This window comes from Rhinichthys klamathensis, unplaced genomic scaffold (genome assembly GCF_029890125.1).
Source record: "Rhinichthys klamathensis goyatoka isolate OS25496 unplaced genomic scaffold, OSU_Roscu_1.1 h1tg000212l_1, whole genome shotgun sequence".
In the NCBI taxonomy this organism is placed as follows: domain Eukaryota; kingdom Metazoa; phylum Chordata; class Actinopteri; order Cypriniformes; family Leuciscidae; genus Rhinichthys; species Rhinichthys klamathensis.
Window position 1 is genome coordinate 1118801 of NW_026606737.1, and position 24443 is coordinate 1143243.

Sequence of the window (24443 nt, forward strand, 5' to 3'; positions counted from 1 at the left end):
CTGGCAATCCAAGATGGGGAGAAGTGGAAAAACCACTTCCAAGAATTATACAGCCCAACTGAAATTCAAAACTATAAACAAAATGAAATAATTAATAAACTAGACAATTTGGAAAGATCAATTAAAGAAAATCAAAACCCTTTAGATTTCCCCATAACAATGAAAGAATTGGAAGAAAAATTAGGAGTCCTTGAGCCCAAGAAGGCCTGTGGTGTCGACAGCATCCTGAACGAGATGCTGAAACACACAGACCGAAGCTTCAGACTGGCCATGCTGAAACTGTTCAATGATGTTCTGTGTGTAGGGTTCTTCCCTGAGATCTGGAACAAGGGCCTCATCAGCCCCATCCACAAGAACGGAGACAAATTAGACCCCAACAACTACCGAGGCATCTGTGTGAACAGTAACCTGGGGAAGGTCCTCTGCAGCGTCTTAAACTCCAGACTTCTAGACTTCCTTATGAAGCACAATGCCTTGAGTAAATGCCAAATTGGCTTTCTTCCAAAATGTCGCACATCCGACCACATTTTTACATTACAAACACTAATTGACAAATATGTACATCAAAACAAAGAACAAATTTTTGCTTGTTTCATTGATTTCAAGAAAGCATTTGATTCAATCTGGCACAAAGGATTATACCTAAAACTCATCGACAGTGGAATAGGGGGGAAATTCTATGATTTGATCAAATCGATGTACACAGCCAGCCAATGCGCTGTTAAAATTGGAAACCAAAGAACCGAGTTTTTCCCCCAGGGGCGTGGAGTGAGACAGGGCTGCAGTTTAAGCCCCACCCTCTTCAACATTTACATCAACCAATTAGCCGATATATTAGAACATGCTCCCTTTCAAGGTCTCACTCTACACGACACCGAGATCAAGTGTCTTCTCTACGCAGACGACCTGGTCCTCCTGTCGCCCACTAAAGAGGGGCTTCAGGACAGCCTGGATCTGCTGGAGGATTACTGTCAGTCCTGGGCCCTGACCGTCAACCTCCAGAAAACTAGAGTCATGATGTTCCAGAAACGCTCCAGATCTCAGGGACCAACACACACATTCACACTATCACACAGAACCATTGAGAGCACAAAAACATACACCTACCTCGGCCTGAAAATAACTCCAACTGGCAACTTTACTTTGGCTGTGAATGAACTCAAAGAGAAAGCTCAAAGGGCTTTCTATGCCATAAAAAGATCAATCAAAATTGACATCCCAATCCAAATTTGGCTCAAACTTTTCAAATCAATAATTGAACCGATTGTTTTATATGGCAGTGAAGTGTGGGGTCCTTCTATCAAATTTGATTTTTTAAATTGGGAAAAACATCCAATTGAAACTCTACATTTAGATTTCTGTAAACGAATTCTCAAAGTCCAAAGGAAAACACCAAACAACGGATGCAGGGCAGAATTAGGCCAATACCCTCTCCTTCTAAACATCCAAAAAAGAGCCATCAAATTCTGGAAACACCTAAAAACAAGCGACCCCAACACATACCATTACAAAGCCCTACAACACCAAGAGCTGAGCGTAGCGAGGAGTCCCCTGTGCCAGCGGGTGCTGAGACTGACTGGGCTCTCTCCTGCAGAGATCAGCTCGCCTCAGCACACACACACACTCACACACATTCGGCCCGCACAAATTATCACCACAGAACAAGACAAGTACATCACCCATTGGACAAACACCATTAAAAACCAACACAAACTGGAATGTTATTCGGCACTAAATCGAGAGTACACTGTTGCGAACTACCTGAGCACAGTGAGTGATGTGAGACTCAGGAGAACCCTGACGATGTACAGACTCAGCGAGCACAGCCTGGCCATAGAGACGGGCCGGCGCAGACAGACCTGGCTCTCCCGTGAGGACAGACTCTGCCCGCACTGCACCCTGGGAGTGACGGAGACCGAGCTGCACTTCCTCACAGAATGCCCAAAATATGAACATATCAGAGACCAATATTACCCCAAAATTAATCAAATATTTCCCCAATTTAACACCTGTAACCCAACCCAAAAACTCCGTTTCATTCTTGGCGAAGAAGCCAAATGCTCAAATATAGCTGCAAAATTTGTAGCATCCTGCCATATCCTGAGGGACGACCAGAGACCAGCAAACATCCAATAAACACACACTCACAGCCTAAGACCTACACACACACACACACTCACACACACTCACTCACAGCCTAAGACCTACACACATGTATATGTTCAATTCCAAGTTCAGTGTTCGTTTGTTTTTTGCTTGTTTTTTTTGTTTTGTACAGAGATGTTTTCTAAATCCTTTATATTTTATTTATTAATCTTTGTTTATTTTATTATTATGGTTTTATGCTATCAGTATTATTTTGTGTACTAAATGTTCTAAATCATTTTCTATGTTGTTTTGATGCTTTGGCAATACAAAATGTATTTTTTTGTCATGCCAATAAAGCTTTCTGAATTGAATTGAATTGAGAGAGAGAGAGAGAGAGAGAGAGAGAGAGAGACGAGGAAAACAAACAAGCATGCAAATGGAAATCGGAGGGCTAGACAGTTTTAAGGCAGCTAGCCTTGACTTGAGGGCTGGTTTCCTTGTCAAAGGTAGCCTGTGAAAATGTATCGTAATCCCAGCTGCCTTAGCCCTATACAATTCATTACTACAGCCAGGGGCAATACAGTATGAACCCCCCCTAGACCTGTTGGTTTCTGTTTCCTCAGCCATGTCAGCTAGCCTCAGACTATTTACATGCTATGGCTGCTCTGCTGGTGTTGGTTGGCAACGGAGTAGCCTACCATGCCAGTGACGTAGCCGAATGTTGAAATCCAACATGGCGGCGCCCGTGTAACAAAAACAACATTTTCAACGTACAGTGTTATCCCTTTAAACAAATTCTGCCATTTTAATAATTGCACCAATGATAATAAATACAATAGATCTGTTATATCACCGTTTTTCAAATTTCAGTTCAGTTCATCTTTAAGTAAAAGTTAAATATTAATCAATTAAATTGTGTCATGTAGCTTGATGCTACTTGTGCTAATGCACCTGCTGCAGGAGCTTTCTATTCCATAATATATATTTTTAAAGAATTCACATATTCAAGTTTCAAGAATCGTTTTTTTTTTTTTTTTTTAAGATAATAGGTGGATTATTCATGTATAGTGGGATGACAGAGGTGTAAGCATAATGCCAGAATAAAGGCTACAATGGCTAAATTCAAACAAAAGAATAATAAAGATTAAGTCTCATACCGGCAGAGGTGTGAAATGTTCGCCGATTTACATCAATAGACCATGAATGGGCCAGTTTGCCTCGCCAGACATTAGTCAAAGACTGTAAATCGGTGTTTACAGGGCAATAAAATATCTGATATGCATCTTATCAGCCTTCTCTAAAACTTATCCAAAGTCTCCCCTGACATGGTTTTACAATAGGCTTCATAAAACAAATACTTTTAGAGATATCATCCTCAGATTTGAAATGAAGCATGACCACAACAGTGTTGCCAGATTGGGACGGTGATTTCCAGCCCAAAAGCTCACCAAAACCCGCCCACTACAAGAAAAAACCGCCCAAAATTTTACTGCCAAAATAATGTGATATAATTTCATTACCATGTCATTTAAGGTTGATAAGCACAATTTGTATCTCCTTAAAACAAAATAACAATGATAAAATAAAATAAATAAATTTTCCAGCAAAACAGATCAAAACAGGGCAATAATTAAGGAGAATTAGCCAATATGACTAAAATGTCCAGGTGAACACTGTCAAAACGGTAATTAAGAAATGAACCGATGACTTTAACCCTCGGAAGTACATTGCAGAACATAACGCAGAATTTAGCTGCCAGGGACAAGTAGAGTGCAGTCTGGATGGTGTAAAGTTGCAGATGTTTGGTTAGGCTAGTGTGCACATGACATGGACAGGAATCGTCCCATATTTGATTTCAATTCAAGTCATTCAACTGTGCTCTCCTCTCAGAGTTATATTCACCATAGTGATCTCCTTCCACGTGTGCGTTTTTTAGAGCTCACTACTGTACACTCTTTTGTATAGTTGGCTATGTCACTTTGCCTTAGCGATCACTTTAATATACAGCTACAACTTCTCGCGCTCAATCGCGTCTGCCTGCGGATCGCTGATTGGCTAAAAGTGCGTGCTCGTCGGTGATGTCAACACTAACGCCAGCTGACTCTGCATGAGCGTGTGTGTACAGTAATGTCATGATGACTGATTTTATGGACTACATGCACTTTAGTTTCGTTTTTTAACCAATTAGACTTTAAAATGTAGATGTTTGAAAACCGCCGAAATGATCCCAAACCAGCCCAAATTTTGACCACCCGCCCAAACCCTTTTTTACCCGCACAATCAAATTCAAAACCGCCCAATTGGGCGGGAACCCGCCCAATCTGGCAACACTGGACCACAATTGTGGCTACACTTTAGTTGTGGTTATAAGTTGCAATCCTACATTCACATAATATTTGAATACATTTAATAAATATATTATTAATATTTGTTGTTTTTGTTTTTATGTTTGAGCTTATATATCTCAATATTAATAACAGTCAGATTAATGTTGAGTCTTGAACTGGAAACTCTCAAGGGTTGGCTTTCTAAATATATGCGTGTTATGTGTCTATTCAGAATGACTTATGAGCAGAAACCTTTTTATTTTGGGTACGTCATGAATGCATCACTTGCCAAAATTGGGGCTGACTTGTAAGGGTAAACAAAATTCAAATCTGCTGTAAAACAGCTTTAAAAGGACAGAAAACAGCCATTATTCAGCTGAAATCAGTTTAGTGTTGATTCAGTTTGGTTCAATAACTGTGAAAAGTTCATCAATTATGGAAAGAGTTCAATTCAGCTTAATTGGCTAAAAAGCAGCTGCAAAAAACAGTGATGTCATCATCAAGCTCAGTTCAGTTCAGTTCTTATCCAATAGTGTCAGTGCAGTCGAGTTAATAATACTGCTGAACATTAAGTGACCCCAACAAAGCAAGCTATTCCATAATTTATGAAATTCACAGTTATTGAACTGAATCAACACTGAACATCCTTGAAATCAAGGAAAGACTATTATATCGTTTGCATTTTTATTATTAGACAGAACTATTTAACAAAGACAGTAAAGTAATGATGACAGAGAATGAGCAATTCTCAATTTCTCAATTTGTAATGTTGTAAAATTAAAGTCCCACTTATGACACTTAGAGGACAAATCAAAAAAAAAAAAAAAATATATATATATATATATATATGCCTTGGAAATAGAATAGGTGTCCACTAAAGGCAACCTAAGGGTATTTGATGAAGTTTGCATGATGAAGTTTGCATCATTGATTGATATTTAGCTGTTTATTACTGTGAAGCTGCTTTAAGACAAATGGTATTGTATAAAGCGCTATATAAATAAAGGCGAATGAGTAAAAATGCTATCTATAGGTAGCTCACTAGGTTTCATGTTTACACTGCCTGGATCACAGAAATGTTTTCTAATGAAAAGAGAGAGACAGTTTGAACTTTCAAACGTAATCTTAACTTTAAATAAATATTAATGCGGTAGGAAAGATAACCTCAGGTAAGCAAGTATGCACAGACACAAAAAGTGTCAGTCCACGTACATGTGTTCAGAGAGGTCTGCCAGGGGTCAGGTATAGTTCCTGAACCATTGATACTTTCATTAAAGCATGGAGGGAGTGGCGCAGAGGTCAGTGGTCCTCTACACAGAGAACACACTGTTTTCTGCTGGCCAGCAGGACACTGGAATGTGGGGAGGGATTGTGGGTAACTTTCACTGCACCGCATACCTTATCAGATAATTACAGAGCGGAGGCGGGAGGGGAAACCCTGCTGGCGGTCTGTCACAATGCAAACCAGGCGGTACTGTGTCGAACAGATCTGTGCTGTTGTCCTAACACTCATGCATAGGAAGTGACACTTCAATGGAGTGATTCAGAGAATATGGGCTCGGTTCAAAATAGCATACTAACATATGCCTATTTCTATTTGTACAGCAAAAAAATGGCAAGAAAAAATGACTTGAAATAAAAAAATAACTTATTTACTACCGGTATTATATACTATTAAAATATAATTACTAAAACTATACATTTTAAAATTAAAACATAAACTTCATTTTTAAACTTAAAAAAAAAAAATTAATAAAAAAACAATTCAAAATAGTAATAAAACTGTAATATCGTAATGACACTAAAATAATGTCACAAGCTGCACGCAAAAACAAACCTGAACAGGAATCATCCTAAAAGCTTAATCAGTCTGAGGAATGATTCACTGAATCAGTTGGAACGGTTACTGAATCAACATCTGACACACTGAACAGAAAACTACTGTATCGTCGCTTCGTCTTGAAATGAAGGAGTCTATATGTTCAAAAATGACCGAATTTTTTATTTTTATTTCAATGACACGATTGTCCTATATTTTAGTTTGTTAATGTTTTTTATTTTATATTTTTAGGGGATTTTATGGTACTGAAATGTTTATGCAGTATAATCCATTTTTTCACTTTTTGAGCATGGACCTGAAAATGAAATTACCAACTTAAATGGTCATAAAGCTGTAATGCTTTGGAGCACCGACTTATTTTGGTCTCTTTTTAAAGAAGACACTTGGCAGATTATTCATGAAGTGAAAAAAGTGTACTTATGAAAAGTGTATAAAATAAAATATTTACATGAAATATATATTTTCCAAAACACTTTCTACTCTAAAACTGTGAGAAATTCAAAGCCATACATCTAAACAAGCTGTGTTCCAAATTTGAGTATGATATCTAAAAAAAATTAGCTTTCAGTAATATTATGTTGGGGGTGCAGTACCAAACTTTCCAATGAATGAAATTTGTCTCCCATTCATTTCCAATGTGAACAATACAAGTGTGACTTTTTCGAATGTCCATGGTGTGTGTGTGTGTGTGTGTGTGTGTGTGTGTGTGTGTGTGTGTGTGTGTGTGTGTGTGTGTGTGTGTGTGTGTGTGTGTGTGTGTGTGTGTGTGTGTGTGTGTGTGTGTCACAGCAAGTGCCAAAACCTTTACCCAGTTTCGTACCATTCTGATGAAGTAAAAAATTCTAAAATAAATAAATAAAGCAAAATGATTTGGTCAAAAATGACCAAACAGCACCAGAATATTCTAAAGGCAAAAAGACAATTTAATGCATGGGGTTTTCACAGCAACTAAAATATATAGTTTTTTAAAATTTTATTATTTTCAAATTTTCCATGGAGCCTTAGGAGTAACGGACTGAATCAACTGTTTGAAACCCCCTGATTTAAGGTTTTTGAATTATCAAAACCAAACCCCACTTTTTCACTTATTATTATTTTTAAAGAAAAGTGGGACGTATAAAGTGTAAGATACACAGCACATTCATTCACTAAAAAGTCACTAATGCATACTGAGCATATGGATAGCAAAACAGCTAATCACTTTCGTATTATTATCCTTGAGACAGTTCATGTAGCCATTTTGCTATGAATAAAAGCATAGTAAAGTTTGGAGAGGAACACAATAGCACCATGCCTAATTGATCTAATTCTATCTAGAACATAAACTAACTGAATGAAACCCACTAGGCTGCAATTGTTCAAATGATGGAACAAATTTCACAGTTTGTTGGCTTGCATCCTATCTGCTCTCCGCTCTCTGGAACAGGCCGAAAAAACACTGTCACAATGGAAAGTTTGTGATCAGACAAGCAAATAATATTTTACATCATGACTTCAAATGGATACAGGACCAGTATCAAATTTGGTCTTCGGAAATGTAAGGCTGGTTACAATATGTGCTTCTCATTAGTAACTGACACTAAATACATTGAAATAAAAATAACTTGGTTGATTATGAGTTTAAAATTTTTAAATAACTTATATTTCTGAAGTTTGGTGCATTACCTTGAGGGTTATATTTACTTTGTAAGCCCAGTGTCATGTATTGGACGAGTGACTCTTTGTTAAAATGATTGTCCATGTCAATACTCTACAAGCAATACAAATCCTTCTTCCCCTCATGCTAAGCCTGGCATTGTGCTACACTTCTATTTCCTCTCAACGTTAACAAGCGTGACGTGCTAGTCCACAAAGAAGACTCAAACCCAGGTGTTACACAACATGCGTTCTTCAGAACATCGCTTCACAAACGCTGAGGGGAAGGGCTGAGAACGGGAGGACTTTCTTTCTATCTCTTACTTCCGTTAGAAAATCTACCACCAATGAATCTGCAAGAACAAGCCAATCCAACACAAAGAGCAATACAAAAGCTTCAACCATGATAAAACATTTTTTTTAAAAACGTGAATCGTAAAAGTGAATGTAGGCATCACAACATTATGATGCACAGTTTGATAATGGATTTTCAAATTTAGATTTGCTAAAGCTCACATTTAACAACATTATTAAATTGATGTTTTAAAGATCAACTTTAAATGAGAGTTAGATGAGGTAATCTAAGGGTACGTTTACACGATAACGATGTACTAAAAACGGAAAAGATTTGCCTCCCCCTCCCGCCTTTCCATTTTTCGTGTACAGCCGACAACTCGCACGGATCCACAAAAATGACTAAAAACGCTGTATTCTGCTGCCAGGCCAGTAGTTGGCGATGTCACTTTGTAAAATAACACACGCCTATAGACTAACATTTCAAAACGTAGTGTTTTTTGTCGTTTACACAGAGAAAATAAAAGTAGAGTTTTCAAAATCTTGAATTTAGAATTTTTAAATTAATAATACAATGTTTTGTTGGGCATAAAGTATTAAATTTAGTCTTTGGTTTTAATATGTATTAAATAATATTATATATATTTAAGACATAATAAAATCAAATTGTGTGTATGTGTGTTCAATGTGAAAACATTTTTAAAAAGTCTTTAAAAAGTGCATGATATTTAAAAAAAGAATGTTTGCCTTACAAAATATGCAAATATTCAAAATATATGTAAGACAAATATGCATAAAAAAATCTCAATTTTGTTGAAAATGTGATTGTTTTGGTTGTTGTTGAAAGACTGAACACAATTGTGCAAAAAAAATCTCAGGTATGTCGTTTGTGCTTATTCTCAGAGCAATTTTCATACTACGTATGCAATGTAATGTATAATAATGTAATGTTTATATTGCATGTGATCTAGAAAAAAGCTTATCATTTTAACTGAACAAATCTCTATCTTTCTCACGAACACGCCAACCTCTTTAATTGGTTTTTGATTAGACAGCCTGTGAAGGAGCAGGACTGCGACCTAAAAACCTCCATCGGATGCTAAGATCCATCGCAAAGCCAATTAATCAGTCAGTACACAGAGATCCAAGACTGCACACTTTCCCCTACGACAAATCTATTACAATCCCTATAGATTTGCCTCAGCTGCCAAAAACCGTACAGTGTGCACCAAGAGAGGTAGAGTTTGATCTGTTCGATCTACACTCACCGGCCACTTTATTAGGTACCCCATGCTAGTAACGGGTTGGACCCCCTTTTGCCTTCAGAACTGCCTCAATTCTTCGTGGCATAGATTCAACAAGGTGCTGGAAGCATTCCTCAGGGAGTTTGGTCCATATTGACATGATGGCATCACACAGTTGCCGCAGATTTGTCGGCTGCACATCCATGATGCGAATCTCCCGTTCCACCACATCCCAAAGATGCTCTATTGGGTTGAGATCTGGTGACTGTGGAGGCCATTTTAGTACAGTGAACTCATTGGCACTAAGGGGCCTAAAGTGTGCCAGGAAAACATCCCCCACACCATTACACCACCACCACCAGCCTGCACAGTGGTAACAAGGAATGATGGTTCCATGTTCTCATTCTGTTTACGCCAAATTCTGACTCTAACATCTGAATGTCTCAACAGAAATCGAGACTCATCAGACCAGGCAACATTTTTCCAGTTTTCAACTGTTCAATTTTGGTGAGCTCTTGCAAATTGTAGCCTCTTTTTCCTATTTGTAGTGGAGATGAGTGGTACCCGGTGGAGTCTTCTGCTGTTGTAGCCCATCCGCCTCAAGGTTGTGCGTGTTGTGGCTTCACAAATGCTTTGCTGCATACCTCGGTTGTAACGAGTGGTTATTTAAGTCACTGTTGCCCTTCTATCAGCTCGAACCAGTCTGGCCATTCTCCTCTGACCTCTGGCATCAACAAGGCATTTCCGCCCACAGAACTGCCGCTCACTGGATGTTTTTTCTTTTTCGGACCATTCTCTGTAAACCCTAGAGATGGTTGTGCGTGAAAATCCCAGTAGATTAGCAGTTTCTGAAATACTCAGACCAGCCCTTCTGGCACCAACAATCATGCCACGTTCAAAGTCACTCAAATCAACTTTCTTCCCCATACTGATGCTCGGTTTGAACTGCAGGAGATTGTCTTGACCATGTCTACATGCCTAAATGCACTGAGTTGCCGCCATGTGATTGGCTGCTTAGAAATTAAGTGTTAACGAGCAGTTGGACAGGTGTACCTAATAAAGTGGCCGGTGAGTGTATGTGTAGCTAGAGGCTTAGGGTCTAAAAATAAAAGAAGGCATTCATGGAGAAACAAACATGATATTGACCACAAAGTTAGAGATGAGCGCCATTAAAAAAAAGAAAAAGAGGGGCGAGGCACAACTGAAGATGACTTTTTAACCGGCACATGTTCCTACACCTGACTGGCCATGTTTTTCACTCAGGAACCTTTTGTGTCCTGCACAATCGCTCTGCGATAGCACAAAAGCCCAGGCAGCCGTGTGTGGAATGGCTGAATGGCGTTATTGGGGAGAGAAGCGCGGCCCTTTAGATGTTCTCTGCGGCAGTCGGACAGGAATACTGCGAGCGAGCGCTGAGATAAGACCAAAACATTGAGCTGAATCCCTGACAGGAGGGAATGTGTTTCAGCTGGGCGCTGACAGATCATCCAGAATATCCCAGTGGGATGGGAATGGGGTATAAAAACACTTGCCAACAGTCATCTGAACACTGAAAAAAAGTCACTGTTTCAAAAAGAGGCATAATTAAAGGAATAAAAATGAAAAATGTATCATTATTTGTTTACCCTTATGTCATTCGAAACCTAAAGAATCTTCACGCAGGTCTTTAGCAGACAGTGACAGACCAAAAATTCTCACACAAAGCCATTGTATGACTTCAGAAGACCTAGAATAAAATCTTATAGGTCCTGTTTACACCTGGTATTAAGATGTGTTTTGGTCGATCGGAAGTAGACAAGGGAGACATTCCTGTTTACGCCTGGGGTTTTAATCCTTCTCTTTTGTCCACTTTCAACCACTTCTGTCCTGATTTCTTCGAGGGGAGGGTCTATGTGTGGGTAAATGTGTGGGATTTTCAGATCTTTCAATCTAATGGATGAAATAAGCTTGTGCAATTTACATATGAACAGGAAAGGTGACAACGAAAAACATACGAAAAACATCTTCTGACTGCTGCAAGACCAAGACAAACACTGTGAGTGTGTGTGGTAGAAATAAGGTATGTACGTTTTTTCGTCTTCAAACCAAACTTGGGTCTTCATTCAATAAAGTTTAAATCCGGCTAGCGCGCTTCCCATAATGTTTACGCGTTAGGTCAGTATGAGGAGCGTAGACGGTCTTTTTTGGCTGTTAGAACACATTCAAATGAGTTTTCGACTACCTCTGGAAATGGTCGAAAGTAAACGAGCGCAAAAGGTTTTAATACCAGGTGTAAACAGGCCATAGACTTCTTTTTAATGGTACATTTTAAGTAATTTTTTTTGTCCTTTTTGGACAAAAAGTTGAGAGCTCACGTCTTCCTTGAAATTTGTAATTATGGTCTAAGTTGAAACAAGATGGATATGTTTCGTTTTTTTTGCTTTTTCACTTACTGCCAAAAAAAGGGCGTTTTATCGTGCTACTGCAACAAAATAAAGAGCAAATGACATACATTAGGTGTTTACGTAATTGATGACTTACAGTAATTGTGCATTTTATCTTGTGTTGCCACAAGTAAAAAATAAATCATGCAGGTTTGGAATGACATGAGGGTGAGTAAATAATGATAGAAATCTCATTCTTTTAAAGCACCACTAGTGGCAAGAATTGTAATCTTTAATTGTTGTGAGCAGCCTGACTAGGCCGGGTATAGCTATATAGTGTGTTGCAGGAATGAGTCCTACAATGTGGTAAGTTATAAGTTAGCCTTTTTTTCTTTTTTTTCAGTTTCATTATCCCAGATTATGTGTTTAATGAGGTTTTGGCTAAATGCCTTTAAAATTCATAAAAGTTGTGTTAATTTGTTAAGATTACCTTGCTGAACAAAACGTGTAAGAACCATTAACTTTTGTTGGTCACAGAGCTTATTTTCTGCAATAATCCAAAAGCTTATGGAAAAATCCTGGGGTTTTGTATGTAGAGGGAACCAGAGTGATGAAATTCCAAGTTGGCCGTGATAAAAAATACTGTACATCACTGCAGCACAGTGTTGAAAAACTTGTTTGAAAACAGTACTATTTTTGCAATTCTGTATAGTCATAGTGCCACTTTAACACAGAAAAGAACACACAACTGCAATGCATAAATTCTTGCAGATAGGAAACACATTAAAACATCACAGTTGTTTAGATGCACAAAGTGTGCTTCTTGGAATTTCTTTCCTCCTAATACAAGTATATGTTATGACTCAAGGGTAAGCATCTTTCCATAACCCCAAATCAGCCCTATAGGATTTATAAACTCAGTCAAATCACGACCACAATTTATAAAATCCCACATTTTTGTTCTGACAAGTTTGAAAGAGGAAGTTTGGGGTGTGCCTTGCTGCATCCCATTAAGGGAGCGGTGCTCTATTACGCTGTCTAAAGTAGGTTAAGTGCCCATGCTGTGCTCTTACAAGTGGTCTGATAAACAAGTACAAGAACCCATAGTTTTTCCCTATGGATCTACCTGGTGCAGGTAACTCAGTCACTCCCTCCCATTGAAATCCCTGGAATTTCCACCTCCCTTCTCCTGACGGCCCTCCCCACCCCTCTCTAATCCCACCACAGACCTGTCTGTGTGATTTATTCCCACTGGAGGGATGAAAGGAAGCCTAAGAGATTTGGGCACCACTGGTTAGTTAGGAACAGATGAGAGAACGCAGTGAGCTGTGATCTACAACAACCAGTCAATCAAATCTCATTCTCAATTTCTTGCAGTGTGAACTTTCCTTCATGTCAGCAGTAGGCTAATGCAATTTATAAAATATTACAAACATTGTGATGTTATCTTAAGTCTTCCTTGGAATTTGTAATCATGGCATGACGTGCGTTTAAGTGATTTTGGTTTAAACGACACGGATGCCTTGGGCAATTTTGTGTTTCTTTTTTTGGTTTTTCACTTATTGGCAAAACAAGCAAATTATGTACATTAGGTGTGTAAATTATGAATCATGTGTCTATTTTATCAGTCATGTCCTGCCCAATAAACCTGTATTTTCTTCACAATCTCATGCCAATTCATAACTATTTTACGTTTTGGCAAATTGCTGGCTAAATCGTGTGACTTAGTATGTTCTCAATCTGCTTACGCCCCAGTGACGCTGTTATGTGTAGAGGTGGACTTTAAGGCTTACTTTTTTCCCCCAAACAAAATCATACATTTTCGTACAATTCAAATTCATACGAAATTGCTACCTCGTAAAATACGTTTTCCCCTAAGATCAGGTTGAAAAAAGCATACAAAAAAAGTTGAGCAACCAACATTCATAATTAAAACTTGATTATGACCATTATGGAAAGTCAAGCTTAAAGAAAATCCTGTTTTTCACATTAAAAAAATAAAACGGTTTTAATGTGCACTTAGATAAGATCATTCTGACATGACAAAGGCATAATGATACAAATATGTTTATGGTCGAAAGTATGTGCAGTATCCAAATATTTACCATTACTAATATTTCAAATCTACGTCTCTAAGCTAATCTTCTCATTCAAAGCATATGCACATATTTATTCATTTGCAAGCATGCAAGGCCTATATTTTAATTTTAGTACTTTTCATGTGTACTTATTGCACACTGCTCAGCATTTTAAAAATAACAACACACTGATTTCCCCCAGGGAATCAAGTTCTATCTTAAAACAAATGTTTATAGGAAAAAAAACTGATTAAGACATGCTCAAGGATAATTAAAATAATGGAATGTTATTGCATTCTTACAGGCATTTAAACCTGCAGTAGCAGAGATCTCTAGTCTCACTAAAAAAAGTTAATTAATCTTCTAGAAATGAATGCACATTCCTCTCATGAAATGAATAGCACAAAGTAATGCAACATTATTGGAACCTAAAAATGAAAATTCTGTCATTACATATTCACCCTTGTGTCTGCGAGCAAGTAAACTCCATAAAAGTAGTAGAAAAAAAGCCATGTAAAGACATGTCTGTGTTGCCACAGAAAAAAAACGGAATGACATGAGCAAATAATGACAGAATTTAATTCTGCAATTGCTAACAATAAGTTTTTGGCTGTACCCCAGCAAGGTTCACATGACAGAAGCATAATTCAGTAGCCCTAATACACCCTGTAACCACAGCTCTGATGAAAGGTAATCAACTATATTACTAGGTAGAAAATAGTTTATTCTGATTATTAGATTAATAATTGTAACTATTTGTTAAATATTACCTATTATACCCTTTTACAAAGTCTTGATTTTGTTTTTGGGGTTTGGTAGAATAGGTTTTCATGTTTGAATGTTCAAAAAACACATTATTTTCAACATTCCTTCCAGAGTTCTGGTCCCTTTCTGAGAGCAAAGCAACAATGTGGGGCTTGTTGCTCCAACCCTTCTGCCCCAAGTAGCACCCTGACTGACCTTCTAAATCTGACCCCACCACCCAGAGCAGACCACCCCATCAGGACAGTCCCATGTAAGATGTCTTTGATCGGTGCACATACAGTACATAGTGAACTTTTCCCTGAAATATAGCATGCAATTCAACAGAGCTGACTGTGTTTACATGCACAAGAATATTCCATTAATCAGAATTCAGTCTGTTTTGATTATGTAAGCATCATGTAAACACATGAACCAATAGCTTGTAAGCATTTCAGAACAATCTGAACAATGAAGATGATGTGCATGTAAATGTGGTCAGTATGTGAAATGACAACATAAAACCAAAAGGCCTATAAATAGATCCCATGCGGAAGGAACGCACAAATTTCCAATCTGGATTCCATCCGTAATTAAACTGTGCAATGATGCAACTCATTCATTGATCCAAATGTGAACAGAACACTATTGTCTAAGCTTAGTCTTGGATTTGCCCTGATTTCTCACTGTCTGGTCATGTAGGAGATGTGTTTACCCTGTGAGGTCAGAACAGGAGATTCTGGGTTTGTTTTTCATACATAACTGTATAGTTGGGGTTTATGATACAAATCTAAAATCTGTCAACACATTAAGCACTTTAACATTCAAACGTTTAGACACACATGACTGAAAGTGTGTTTCTCATGATCTTAAAAACCTTTTGATCTTTAAAGGCATATACATAAATGCTTTAAATTAGTTTTACAGCCTAAATTCTGCATTTCCAAAATGTACAATGGTTGGACCAAATATCGAAAGCCAGTCAACAAATGTCAGAATACATGGTTACCAGTGTCAGAAATGTATTTATTTATTTAATAAGGGACATTATTTGCTTGCTAAACTTGATTATGGAGCATTTTATCATATTATTTATAAATAAATGTAAAGTGCCATAAATGTATATAGGCTACTGTAATTAAATACATTTTTAAACAATACTTATGAAATCAAATCAGCATTAAATATAAAAGTAGCTTTAAGTAGGCTTATGTACAAGACAGAATATAGGCTAATATAAATGTATGTTAAATATGCATTTAAAAAATAATAAAAATTTAAGCATGCATCTAACGTTACAGCAATCATTATTAAAATCATCCCGGCACAATTAGCACCTCATGAAGTTGGCTGAGACAATGCCCAGAGATGTGTATATCTAAAAAATTAGATCGTTTTGATTCGTTCGGCCACTACATAAGTAGGTGTGTCCAAACTTTTGACTGTTGTCAAAAGTTTGGACACGTATGGTTGCGGTTGGGTTGCGGAGGGTTTGGGTTGCGGAGAGTTGTGAGATTATGGTTTTCTAACACCTACTCCCGTGTAATGGAAATCATTATGAACATCAGCTATGCTAATTATTTCCCATCTGCCTTTCTGCTGTTATCTCGGGACGCTTGTCCCGAGAAAAATGGCGTTCGTAGGCTCCAGTTTGGTATCCTGCCTCTCACGGGGATTTCGGATGCCTCAACGCCTGTGATGAGAAGACCAACGCCTGTGAAGAGACGACTCAACGCCTGCGAAGAGACGACTCAACGCCGGCGATATGTTATCCCCTAAATATTACATGATTAACTAAATGTATTTTTTCCAGGTACTCTCTGATATGCACTTACTGTAAAGCTTCTTTAAAACCCTATGTTTGTTATCGGGGTAAAGTTAGTTTTGTTTTCGATATTCCCCAGACATTCACTGAAAAATGGCAATACCTCCTAAACGACTTGGCCAAAAATTATTTAAACCCTATTGCCGCTAATAAGGCAAGGCTAACAATGTTTCACAAGCTTAATTTTCCGTATTTTCGCTCTATATAATAAGCACTGCCCCTCAAAAGCCGCCGCAATGTGAGTTTCGCCGGGAAAGCTCGCTCTTGACGGAGATGCGAGTAAGGGACCGTGGGGAAAGTGCACTTTTTCTTCGTTTTTAAAGAAAAAGCAGAGTGTTTTTGTAATGGCTTTTTGATTTTAAAGGGCCTATTGACATGAGACCAGTGCAGTTCGGTAGGGGGCCTCAGTGGGCATCTTTAACAACCTCTCCTTTACCCCTACTGTCTGAAATGGGTATCACATGTCCAAAATTAACATTCTTTTTGTAATAGCTTTGTCCAGCAGTGAGACAGAGACATCAAACCAGTGTCATTAAGTAGAAGAGGACAGGGGACAACTTTCACAACCTCTATTTTTACCCATACTGCTCTACTTTCACCCCTACTGGCTGAAATCGGTATTGCATGTCCAAAATTAACATTCTTTTTGTAATAGCTTTGTCCAACAGTGAGACAGAGACATCAAACCAGTGTCATTCAGTAGAGGAGGACAGGGGACAACTTTCACAACCTCTATTTTTACCTCTACTGCTCTACTTTCACCCCTACTGGCGGAAATCGGTATTGCATGTCCAAAAATAACATTCTTTTTGTAAAAGCTTTGTCCATGAGTTAGACAGAGACAGCAAACCAGTGTCATTCAGTAGAAGAGGACAGGGGACAACTTTCACAACCTTTGTTTTTACCCATACTGCTCTACTTTCACCCCTACTGGCGGAAATCGGTTTTGCATGTTCAAAATTAACATTCTTTTTGTAATAGCTTTGTCCAACAGTGAGACAGAGACAGCAAACCAGTGTCTTTAAGTAAAGGAGGACAGGGGACACCTTTCACAACCTCTATTTTTACCCCTACTGCTCTATTGTTATCCCTACTGGCGGAAATCTGTATTGCATGTCCAAAATTAACATTCTTTTTGTAATAGTTTTGTCCATGAGTCAGACAGAGACATCAAACCAGTGTCATTCAGTAGAGGAGGACAGGGGACAACTTTCACAACCTCTATTTTTACCCCTACTACTCTATTTTCACCGCTGCTGGCGGAAATCGGTGTTGCATGTCCAAAAATAACATTCTTGTTTTAATAGCTTTGTCCAGCAGTGAGACCGAGACATCAAACCAGTGTCATTCAGTAGAGGAGGACAGGGGACAACTTTCACAACCTTTTTTTTTACCCATACTGCTCTATTTTCACCCCTACTGGTGGAAATCGGTTTTGCATGTCCAAAAATAACATTCTTTTTGTAATAGCTTTGTCCAGCAGTGAGACAGAGACATCAAACCAGTGTCATTCAGTAGAGGAGGACAGGGGACAACTTTCACAACCTTTTTTTTTACCCATACTGCTCTATTTTCACCCCTACTGGTGGAAATCGGTTTTGCATGTCCAAAAATAACATTCTTTTTGTAATAGCTTTGTCCAGCAGTGAGACAGAGACATCAAACCAGTGTCATTCAGTAGAGGAGGACAGGGGACAACTTTCACAACATTTGTTTTTACCCATACTGCTCTATTTTCACCCCTACTGGCGGAAATCGGTTTTGCATGTTCAAAATTAACATTTTTTTTGTAATAGCTTTGTCCAACAGTGAGACAGAGACATCAAACCAGTGTCATTCAGTAGAGGAGGACAGGGGACAACTTTCACAACCTCTATTTTTACCCCTACTGCTCTATTGTTATCCCTACTGGCAGAATTGGGTATTGCATGTTAAAAATTAACTCTTTTTTTTGTAATAGCTTTGTCCAGCAGTGAGACAGAGACATCAAAGCAGTGTCATTAAGTAGAGGAGGACAGAGGACAACTTTCACAACCTCTATTGTTACCCCTACTGCTCTATTGTTATCCCTACTGCTGGAAATTGGTATTGCATGTCCAAAATTAACATTCTTTTTGTAATAGCTTTGTCCAGCAGTGAGACAGAGACATTAAACCAGTGTCATTAAGTAGAGGAGGACAGAGGACAACTTTCACAACCTCTATTGTTACCCCTACTGCTCTATTGTTATCCCTACTGCTGGAAATTGGTATTGCATGTCCAAAAATAACATTCTTTTTGTAATAGCTTTGTCCATGAGTTAGACAGAGACATAAAACCAGTGTCATTCAGTAGAGGAGGACAGGGGACAACTTTCACAACCTTTTTTTTTACCCATACTGCTCTATTTTCACCCCTACTGGCGGAAATCGGTTTTGCATGTCCAAAAATAACATTCTTGTTTTAATAGCTTTGTCCAGCAGTGAGACCGAGACATCAAACCAGTGTCATTAAGTAGAGGAGGACAGGGGACAACTTTCAAAACCTCTATTTTTACCCATACTGCTCTACTTTCACCCATTCTGGCGGAAATCGGTATTGCATGTCCAAAAATAACATTCTTTTTGTAATAGCTTTGTCCAGCAGTGAGACAGAGACATCAAACCAGTATCATTCAGTAGAGGAGGACAGGGGACAACTTTCACAACCTTTTTTTTTACCCATACTGCTCTATTTTCACCCATTCTGGCGGAAATCGGTATTGCATGTCCAAAAATAACATTCTTTTTGTAATAGCTTTGTCCAGCAGTGAGACAGAGACATCAAACCAGTGTCATTCAGTAGAGGAGGACAGGGGACAACTTTCACAACATTTGTTTTTACCCATACTGCTCTATTTTCACCCCTACTGGCGGAAATCGGTTTTGCATGTTCAAAATTAACATTCTTTTTGTAATAGCTTTGTCCAACAGTGAGACAGAGACATCAAACCAGTGTCATTCAGTAGAGGAGGACAGGGGACAACTTTCACAACCTCTATTTTTACCCATACTGCTCTATTGTTATCCCTACTGGCAGAATTGGGTATTGCATGTTAAAAATTAACTCTTTTTTTTGTAATAGCTTTGTCCAGCAGTGAGACAGAGACATCAAAGCAGTGTCATTAAGTAGAGGAGGACAGAGGACAACTTTCACAACCTCTATTGTTACCCCTACTGCTCTATTGTTATCCCTACTGCTGGAAATTGGTATTGCATGTCCAAAATTAACATTCTTTTTGTAATAGCTTTGTCCAGCAGTGAGACAGAGACATTAAACCAGTGTCATTAAGTAGAGGAGGACAGAGGACAACTTTCACAACCTCTATTGTTACCCCTACTGCTCTATTGTTATCCCTACTGCTGGTAATTGGTATTGCATGTCCAAAAATAACATTCTTTTTGTAATAGCTTTGTCCATGAGTCAGACAGAGACATAAAACCAGTGTCATTCAGTAGAGGAGGACAGGGGACAACTTTCACAACCTTTTTTTTTACCCATACTGCTCTATTTTCACCCCTACTGGCGGAAATCGGTTTTGCATGTCCAAAAATAACATTCTTGTTTTAATAGCTTTGTCCAGCAGTGAGACCGAGACATCAAACCAGTGTCATTCAGTAGAGGAGGACAGGGGACAACTTTCACAACCTCTATTTTTACCCATACTGCTCTACTTTCACCCATTCTGGCGGAAATCGGTTTTGCATGTCCAAAAATAACATTCTTTTTGTAATAGCTTTGTCCAGCAGTGAGACAGAGACATTAAACCAGTGTCATTAAGTAGAGGAGGACAGAGGACAACTTTCACAACCTCTATTGTTACCCATACTGCTCTATTTTCACCCCTACTGGCGGAAATCGGTTTTGCATGTCCAAAAATAACATTCTTGTTTTAATAGCTTTGTCCAGCAGTGAGACCGAGACATCAAACCAGTGTCATTCAGTAGAGGAGGACAGAGGACAACTTTCACAACCTCTATTGTTACCCCTACTGCTCTATTGTTATCCCTACTGCTGGAAATTGGTATTGCATGTCCAAAATTAACATTCTTTTTTTTAATAGCTTTGTCCAGCAGTGAGACAGAGACATCAAACCAGTGTCATTCAGTAGAGGAGGACAGGGGACAACTTTCACAACCTCTTTTTTTACCCATACTGCTCTATTGTTATCCCTACTGGCAGAATTGGGTATTGCATGTCCAAAATTAACTCTCTTTTTTGTAATAGCTTTGTCCAGCAGTGAGACAGAGACATCAAAGCAGTGTCATTAAGTAGAGGAGGACAGAGGACAACTTTCACAACCTCTATTGTTACCCCTACTGCTCTATTGTTATCCCTACTGCTGGAAATTGGTATTGCATGTCCAAAATTAACATTCTTTTTTTTAATAGCTTTGTCCAGCAGTGAGACAGAGACATTAAACCAGTGTCATTAAGTAGAGGAGGACAGAGGACAACTTTCACAACCTCTATTGTTACCCCTACTGCTCTATTGTTATCCCTACTGCTGGAAATTGGTATTGCATGTCCAAAAATAACATTCTTTTTGTAATAGCTTTGTCCATGAGTCAGACAGAGACATAAAACCAGTGTCATTCAGTAGAGGAGGACAGGGGACAACTTTCACAACCTTTTTTTTACCCATACTGCTCTATTTTCACCCCTACTGGCGGAAATCGGTTTTGCATGTCCAAAAATAACATTCTTGTTTTAATAGCTTTGTCCAGCAGTGAGACCGAGACATCAAACCAGTGTCATTCAGTAGAGGAGGACAGAGGACAACTTTCACAACCTCTATTGTTACCCCTACTGCTCTATTGTTATCCCTACTGCTGGAAATTGGTATTGCATGTCCAAAATTAACATTCTTTTTTTTAATAGCTTTGTCCAGCAGTGAGACAGAGACATCAAACCAGTGTCATTCAGTAGAGGAGGACAGGGGACAACTTTCACAACCTCTTTTTTTACCCATACTGCTCTATTGTTATCCCTACTGGCAGAATTGGGTATTGCATGTCCAAAAGTAACTCTTTTTTTTGTAATAGCTTTTTCCAGCAGTGAGACAGAGACATCAAAGCAGTGTCATTAAGTAGAGGAGGACAGAGGACAACTTTCACAACCTCTATTGTTACCCCTACTGCTCTATTGTTATCCCTACTGCTGGAAATTGGTATTGCATGTCCAAAATTAACATTCTTTTTTTTAATAGCTTTGTCCAGCAGTGAGACAGAGACATCAAACCAGTGTCATTCAGTAGAGGAGGACAGGGGACAACTTTCACAACCTCTTTTTTTACCCATACTGCTCTATTGTTATCCCTACTGGCAGAATTGGGTATTGCATGTCCAAAATTAACTCTCTTTTTTGTAATAGCTTTGTCCAGCAGTGAGACAGAGACATCAAAGCAGTGTCATTAAGTAGAGGAGGACAGAGGACAACTTTCACAACCTCTATTGTTACCCCTACTGCTCTATTGTTATCCCTACTGCTGGAAATTGGTATTGCATGTCCAAAATTAACATTCTTTTTGTAATAGCTTTGTCCAGCAGTGAGACAGAGACATTAAACCAGTGTCATTAAGTAGAGGAGGACAGAGGACAACTTTCACAACCTCTATTGTTACCCCTACTGCTCTATTGTTATCCCTACTGCTGGAAATTGGTATTGCATGTCCAAAAATAACATTCTTTTTGTAATAGCTTTGTCCATGAGTCAGACAGAGACATAAAACCAGTGTCATTCAGTAGAGGAGGACAGGGGACAACTTTCACAACCTTTTTTTTACCCATACTGCTCTATTTTCACCCCTACTGGCGGAAATCGGTTTTGCATGTCCAAAAATAACATTCTTGTTTTAATAGCTTTGTCCAGCAGTGAGACCGAGACATCAAACCAGTGTCATTCAGTAGAGGAGGACAGAGGACAACTTTCACAACCTCTATTGTTACCCCTACTGCTCTATTGTTATCCCTACTGCTGGAAATTGGTATTGCATGTCCAAAATTAACATTCTTTTTTTTAATAGCTTTGTCCAGCAGTGAGACAGAGACATCAAACCAGTGTCATTCAGTAGAGGAGGACAGGGGACAACTTTCACAACCTCTTTTTTTACCCATACTGCTCTATTGTTATCCCTACTGGCAGAATTGGGTATTGCATGTCCAAAATTAACTCTCTTTTTTGTAATAGCTTTGTCCAGCAGTGAGACAGAGACATCAAAGCAGTGTCATTAAGTAGAGGAGGACAGAGGACAACTTTCACAACCTCTATTGTTACCCCTACTGCTCTATTGTTTTCCCTACTGCTGGAAATCGGTATTGCATGTCCAAAATTAACATTCTTTTTTTTAATAGCTTTGTCCAGCAGTGAGACAGAGACATTAAACCAGTGTCATTAAGTAGAGGAGGACAGAGGACAACTTTCACAACCTCTATTGTTACCCCTACTGCTCTATTGTTATCCCTACTGCTGGAAATTGGTATTGCATGTCCAAAAATAACATTCTTTTTGTAATAGCTTTGTCCATGAGTCAGACAGAGGCATAAAACCAGTGTCATTCAGTAGAGGAGGACAGGTGACAACTTTCACAACCTTTTTTTTACCCATACTGCTCTATTTTCACCCCTACTGGCGGAAATCGGTTTTGCATGTCCAAAAATAACATTCTTGTTTTAATAGCTTTGTCCAGCAGTGAGACCGAGACATCAAACCAGTGTCATTCAGTAGAGGAGGACAGAGGACAACTTTCACAACCTCTATTGTTACCCCTACTGCTCTATTGTTATCCCTACTGCTGGAAATTGGTATTGCATGTCCAAAATTAACATTCTTTTTTTTAATAGCTTTGTCCAGCAGTGAGACAGAGACATCAAACCAGTGTCATTCAGTAGAGGAGGACAGGGGACAACTTTCACAACCTCTTTTTTTACCCATACTGCTCTATTGTTATCCCTACTGGCAGAATTGGGTATTGCATGTCCAAAATTAACTCTTTTTTTTGTAATAGCTTTGTCCAGCAGTGAGACAGAGACATCAAAGCAGTGTCATTAAGTAGAGGAGGACAGAGGACAACTTTCACAACCTCTATTGTTACCCCTACTGCTCTATTGTTATCCCTACTGCTGGAAATTGGTATTGCATGTCCAAAATTAACATTCTTTTTTTTAATAGCTTTGTCCAGCAGTGAGACAGAGACATCAAACCAGTGTCATTCAGTAGAGGAGGACAGGGGACAACTTTCACAACCTCTATTGTTACCCCTACTGCTCTATTGTTATCCCTACTGCTGGAAATTGGTATTGCATGTCCAAAATTAACATTCTTTTTTTTAATAGCTTTGTCCAGCAGTGAGACAGAGACATTAAACCAGTGTCATTAAGTAGAGGAGGACAGAGGACAACTTTCACAACCTCTATTTTTACCCCTACTGCTCTATTGTTATCCCTACTGCTGGAAATTGGTATTGCATGTCCAAAAATAACATTTTTTTTGTAATAGCTTTGTCCAGCAGTGAGACAGAGACATTAAACCAGTGTCATTAAGTAGAGGAGGACAGAGGACAACTTTCACAACCTCTATTTTTACCTCTACTGCTCTACTTTCACCCCTACTGGCGGAAATCGGTGTTTCATGTCCAAAAATAACATTATTGTTGTAATAGCTTTGTCCAGCAGTGAGACAGAGACATCAAACCAGTGTCATTAAGTAGAGGAGGACAGGGGACAACTTTCACAACCTTTGTTTTTACCCATACTGCTCTACTTTCACCCCTACTGGCTGAAATCGGTATTGCATGTCCAAAATTAACATTCTTTTTGTAATAGCTTTGTCCAGCAGTGAGACAGAGACATCAAACCAGTGTCATTAAGTAGAGGAGGACAGAAGACAACTTTCACAACCTATATTTTTACCCCTACTACTCTATTTTCACCCCTACTGGGGAGAAATCGGTATTGCATGTCCAAAATTAACATTCTTTTTGTAATAGCTTT

The 24443-nt window shown here is 38.6% G+C and overlaps 1 protein-coding gene across 3 annotated transcripts in view; it reads right to left on the reverse strand.

Moving 5' to 3' along the window:
• The window catches only part of tns1b (tensin 1b), a 307710-nt gene that overhangs the window by 259308 nt on the left and 23959 nt on the right, over positions 1-24443 (reverse strand). The gene's annotated exons all lie outside the window — the stretch shown is intronic.